This window comes from Botryllus schlosseri, chromosome 10 (genome assembly GCF_051294905.1).
Source record: "Botryllus schlosseri isolate E-star chromosome 10, Bs_hap1, whole genome shotgun sequence".
Classification (NCBI taxonomy): domain Eukaryota; kingdom Metazoa; phylum Chordata; class Ascidiacea; order Stolidobranchia; family Styelidae; genus Botryllus; species Botryllus schlosseri.
The window spans coordinates 4,920,637-4,926,683 of record NC_137245.1 but is presented as its reverse complement, the minus strand read 5'-3'; the positions used below and the strand labels follow the sequence as shown (position 1 = coordinate 4,926,683).

General features: G+C 40.0%; 2 non-coding genes across 2 annotated transcripts; both read left to right on the top strand.

Annotated features, from left to right (window-relative positions):
- Nucleotides 1–1,526: 1,526 nt before the first annotated feature.
- Trnaa-ugc (transfer RNA alanine (anticodon UGC)) lies at nucleotides 1,527–1,598 on the top strand. Its single transcript has one exon. It is a non-coding gene; the product is annotated as a tRNA-Ala (tRNA).
- Nucleotides 1,599–2,321: 723 nt separating this feature from the next.
- Trnap-ugg (transfer RNA proline (anticodon UGG)) lies at nucleotides 2,322–2,393 on the top strand. The gene has a single exon. It is a non-coding gene; the product is annotated as a tRNA-Pro (tRNA).
- The last annotated feature ends 3,654 nt before the right edge of the window (nucleotides 2,394–6,047 follow it).

The following is a 6,047-nucleotide window of genomic DNA, read 5'->3' as shown; positions in this document are numbered from 1 at the left end:
ACTTGACTCGAGTCATTTTTTCAAAATAGGGAAATGACTCGACTCGACTAGAGACAATCTGTGTATTGACTCGACTTGTACTCGAATCATTGTGCATGACTCGAACGAAGCCATATGACTCGAAACTATAAGACGGCCAAGACCGACATTTCATTGTAATTTCGAAGAACAGTAAAGTGGCCTTCGTATTGGAATTTCGTATATTGGTCCTGGTACTTGAAAATGCGACAAGAAACTGCTCAAAGTGAGGAAAATTAGTATAGTATAAATCAAAATCATTCAATATCACCAAACAGAGTTATAAAAAGTGGGTTTAACAAGACTTCAACTGGAAACTGAGCAGTCAACACAATGACTTGGACTCGGACTCGAGTCATAATACAATGACTCGGACTCGACAGTAGTATTATACACGGGGTTTATACCCCCTCCAATCAGCGTCGAGTATTTGATCACGTGACATCTGTTAGCCAATCAGAATGCAGAACGATGTGGGTGTGGTTCCAATACGAGAGAGGTGTTGGTTGTGCGAGAGATGGCATAGTTCCAGTCCAGTAACGCTGAGATATTTATTACGTCATTGCGTAAGTTGATTACCTATGATTGCGTATTGCACCATATTCATGATTACGTCACAAGCGTAGTTGATGCTCACTGTTATCTTCAAAACCATGGAATTATTGCGAGTATCACCTGCGCTCACTGAAGAAAAGGATGAAATTATATCCACGGCATATTCCTTAGCTAGAAATTTTATCATGTATGAAATCGACGGCTCAAGCGTTAAAGCAAATACGCAGGTGGAGAAAACCTTACGACGAGTTGTTACTGAAATATTTGAGCGATATCGAACTATCCTAAACGCAGTCTCCAAGCGCCTTCGTTATAGTGAATTCAATGAGAAATATAAAGAACATTCACCCATTGAGCGAATGTTCCTGATGATAGCCGATGAAATATTCAGAGATAGTCAAGAAAATTGGGGTCAGATTGTATCTCTTTATGTGCTTGGCGGCATTCTTGCTCGCAATAACGAGGCTGCGCATAACGGCAGGGATATAGATGCTATCATACAGACACTCGGGAATTACATTGCTACTAAAAAACGAAAGTGGATAGAACAAAATGGTGGATGGAGGCATTTTGTCATGTGGTATCACTTATAAAAGCTCGATCGCAGTTACTATTTGTTATATTTACATCATGGGCTCCGTGCGAATAAATGCTTGTAAGTTTATTGGATCCAAGGCCGTATCATGGATAGTATATTCGAAATGTATGAAGATGGTTGGTGTGGATGTAATGGAAATATCGTATCCTTTCACTATACTAGAATGTGAAGGATGTAATTATACAGAGCTGCTAGCATGTGATCAAGACGAAAGAAAAACAATGAAGATATACGATACTGAAGTAACGAAAGAAGAACATCGAGTTGTTTTCAAGTCAACAGCAACAGTAGAACTATCTCATAAATTTGCTAATGCTACTGCTCAAAACTAACATTTAAGCCGTCACTACCGCTTGGGGATTTAGCTCAGCGGTAGAGCAGCTGTCTTGCAAGCAGAAGGTCACGGGTTCAATTCCCGTATTCTCCACTCTTTTTTCCGTTGAAGTGCTAATGACGCAAAGGTGGCGCAATCATTTCAATTTGATTGTCACTCAGAATGTGTGCTTTGAAAAGACTGTGTTTCGAGCGAGAAAAGTTTCGGAATTGTTCTGATTCTACTATCAAAGCGGGACCGATTGACGAATCGAATCTATTTAGTTGGTGGGCAACAATTGAAGGACCCCAAGGAACGCCATACGAAAAAGGAGTGTTTAAAATATTAATAGAATATCCCACAGAGTATCCGTTTCGACCTCCGAAGATGAGATTTGAAACTCATATATTTCACCCGAACATTAGTGTGAAAGGCACTATATGCGTGGATATTTTGCAGAAGCAATGGTCACCAGCGCTAACTACATCAACTGTGCTGCTATCAATATCTTCGTTACTTGGCGCACCAAATCCAAATGATCCTATGAATGCGGAAAGTGCACATCTCTATCTGGAAGATAGACAACTCTACTTTAAACGCGCTCAGCAATATACCAATCGCTATGCCAGAGTCAACTGCGATTTGTCAGCGTGATTACAATTATTAAAACTATCATTTGCTTGTGACTTGTTTATGCCTTGTAAATATTAATTGTGGAGCCCCACCTTTGTAATAAAATCTCCATAATGTGTCTTTGTTGGTTATATGAAAAAATAGCGCGAGTTAGTGATTTATTGACGAAGTTGCACTGATCTGATGCATCTTGACTTGTGCGCTGATTCGTTGGTCTAGGGGTATGATGCTCGCTTTGGGAGCGAGAGGTCCCGGGTTCAAATCCCGGACGAATCTGCATTTTGCTACTACCTAATGCGCCTCAAACACGACCGAACACGAGTCAGTGATTTATTGAGTTATGAAACGACCATCACAAAACGCTTGGAATAGGATTATATTACCAACAACAATCGCCTTGCCCTTGAAATCAATGACCAAGGACGATTTATAAAGCACACGATAATGTTCGTCTTTACAGACAATGATATTACGCGCTGGGTATGTAACACTATCTTCTATTGGTTTCACTACAATTCTATTATCATAATGGAAAAGTATACACGTGTAGGGAATGGTAATTGATCTCACGTTAGGTAATACAATCATTTCCTCATAATTACGACTCGACTCAAACTGAGCAGCAACAGAAATTCTTGCCATGGTCATGCTTCACTAGCTTGTTCACGTTCTTGACAGCAACATGATACCCATTCCAGTATACAACAAATAGTGAGCAGTACAATGAACACGACAGCTAAGATATCATCGACATCTTCCATTTATATACGCGATCTAGTCAGAGATTCCCAGATTTTTAGTCTACGAAAAACAACAAATTCTTCACTGATTTGCTGTGCAATTCTATGTTTCGATAACACGTCTATGTACATACAATGGTTAGGAAAGCGTACAGGCAAGCAATCAGTTCCAATGAATAATGTAATATCTCGGTCATGCGGATAAATACGTATATGAAAGCTATCTGATGAAAGTCTGTGAATACGTTCAGGATTCATTACAATGATTTTTTCTCTGATTTTCAGTCGAATCTTCTCATCTCCAAAGTACTGTATGACAGTGAAGCTATTTGCTCGCATTTCGTTTTAATCTTTGAACAAAGTCCCAGACTATACTATCGTTGTGTTTCTTATCTTTTCCGAAGTGATCTAAATATGACAACGTGCTCATACCATCACTGCGACAGCTTAGGAATGAAATTGCGTGCGCTCCGCAAGCCTCTGAACGTTTGTGCTGTAATGGTTTGATCGAACTGGTATATTTTTCAGGTTCTAGGAAACAGGGTATTTCGTTTCTGAACGGAGTTATGCCGAAGCTGTCATGAAAATGAGTTCCATATTCATCAGCGTAGATGCATACCCAGTGACTTCCTGGTTCGTCGGCCTCGTCATAATTAATGATTAATGAGTAGGGAGGTTTCGGTCGCCGAGGAAGTCGATCAATAGGAAAATTTCCTAGATAATGTCGTTTGGTGGAATCGTAACTATACAATATTTCATCTATTTCTAGTCCGTTCATATTACAGTAACGGTGCGAGCTTGGCTTATTTCCAGTATTTTTTGAAATTCCATGAAACAAAGCAGAGTTGTTTCGCTCGCGACACCATCAGCAGGAAAAGTGATGCGCAGACTAAGTGTACCACTTTTCTGCAGTTCGAAACAGTCATCTAGATCATCAGCTCGCAAGTTATATACTAGAAGAGTATATCCATTAGCGAATTCCTTCGGGGTAAGGACTCCGATCTGTTTTTCGAGAGCTCCTATGCCTTGAACCATATTGAGATAGGCTTCAGAATAGTGATTGTTTTCAAAATCAAGTTCGTATCCACCTTCCGGTATCAGGAAACCATTGACTTTCAATTCGACACGCTTCATTTTGTTATGAATAAAGTTGTATGGATTTTTATCGAACGCACCCTGGAATGCCTTAGTCGCTACCATACCGATGATTAAACGAGTCGGTAGAGTACCCGAATACAGATTACCAATATCGATTTGAGTGGTGTCAGCTGCGAAAGTTCTTGTCAGAAGCTTCATGTCCATAAACGGATATCTAGCTGGAGCATCGACCATCATTGCGGATTTCACATCTTCGCTTACTTTCACACCACACAATTGCAGCTCTTTTTTAATAATTTTGAAATTGCTAGTATTCAATCCAAACAGAAAGAAACTTTTCGGATTCAAAGTGAGTTCGAACTCCAAGGGTACCTCATCCAGAATGTAACGGTCTTGTAAGCATAATCCGTGATGGATTCGGCCTCTTATTTCAACAACTTTACTGGTTGCAAAAGGCAAACTTCTCGCGTTGTGACCTTTGTTAGCTGCAGCATCGCCTATAGCCTTATCATCTAATTGCTCAGGGGTATCTTTGACCCAACCCTGTGTCAAAAGCGTTGACTTTTGTACGTCTTGTGGGGCGAACAGATAGTTCAAGTAGGCTGAATACGCCTGTAGTTTTATATCCTGCTTGATCGTGTGATTTCCAACTTTAATGTGAAGTTGTGAAATCATTGAATCTAAAATGTTATTGACAACGCCAATATCATCATTTGCAACTAAATCCGCATCGCCTTTCAGCAGTTTCAAACGAAATAAAAAATAAGATTCGCTTAGATCTATGAAATCTCCACACCCCTCGTATCTGAAAGTGATGACGGATTCATTGTCCGAAACAGGGGGTATCTTAATGATACGTTTTTTCTCTACACTGGTCTGAGTAGGTGGTATCTGGAAAAGATCTAAGGACGGATGAATACCTTCAGCAGATTTGCTATGAATCAGCTCCGTCATGTTCCGCGGGTCTACTTGTAAATGAAAAGAGGAAGGCTTGCTATTCGTATTTAATCAAAAATATCCCGGCGACGTTTTTTTCGTTTGGTATTTTTCTTTTTAGGTGCTTTTCTCTTCCCTAGGAAATTATCAAGTGCTTGACTAGCAGCTTGCTTTCCTCTGATTTTAAAGCTTTCTCCAATGTTTTGTCCTCCCAATACATCAGAAGCGACTTCAGCCCCAGTGTGAAGTAGTTGTCTACCCAGAGCTTTTGCTCCTTTGGAAATCAAGGGTACCACACTACGTCCCAAACTGCGAAATAGATTACCTAGACCGTGACCTCTTTGCACTCGACCTCGAAAGTAGTTTATGTCCCCTCCGCTTTGATTTCGATAATAGTGTTGAAAAGCTTCACGATCACAACAGTAATGTGCTCTCATCGTGACGTAAAGCAAGTGTGATATGAACTACAGAACCATTCAGATTTATAGATGCACCTTTATCGTCTCTAATACTAATTCGAATTCGATTGGCATATTCCGCAATCATAGGGAAAAAGTAGATTTTCTCAAAAATGTGATGTTGGTATTCATTGTTAGCTGCTGTGATAGGGATATTTCGCAATAGCGGTGCATTCGTATCACCAACTGTTTGCGGTCGAATGAGATCGGTATAGACCAATAAATTACTTATGGGTGCGATGCTATCTCTCAAGAACATTTGCGAAGTTAAATATTTTCCTTGCGGTAAATTTTGTTCTTTAAGATTTCCATATGTGTAAACCGGATTTCTGATTCTCTTTGGATTTCTTCGGAAATTCGGAAAGGCACCTGCTTCGCTAGGTGGAATGACTAGCATAGCCGTGGAGCTTGACAGCTGATTTATCCATACCTTTGTCTGGGTACGATTGATTCTATCGATCAAGCTTTTGAAATCATAATAATCCCCATTGGGATAGAAAAAATAATTATTGCTTTGCGCTGCCAACAGAGCAGAAGATTTTTCCTCTTGAAATTCCCATAACAATCCATTGAAATGGGGTAAAGTAGCTTGAAACTGATTACGAACTGAAAATTCTGCAAGGCCCAACTCCCATTTTCCAGTGATTGGACGCGCCAAGTCAAGTACAAAATCCGATTCCGAACTGCTAATGTGAATG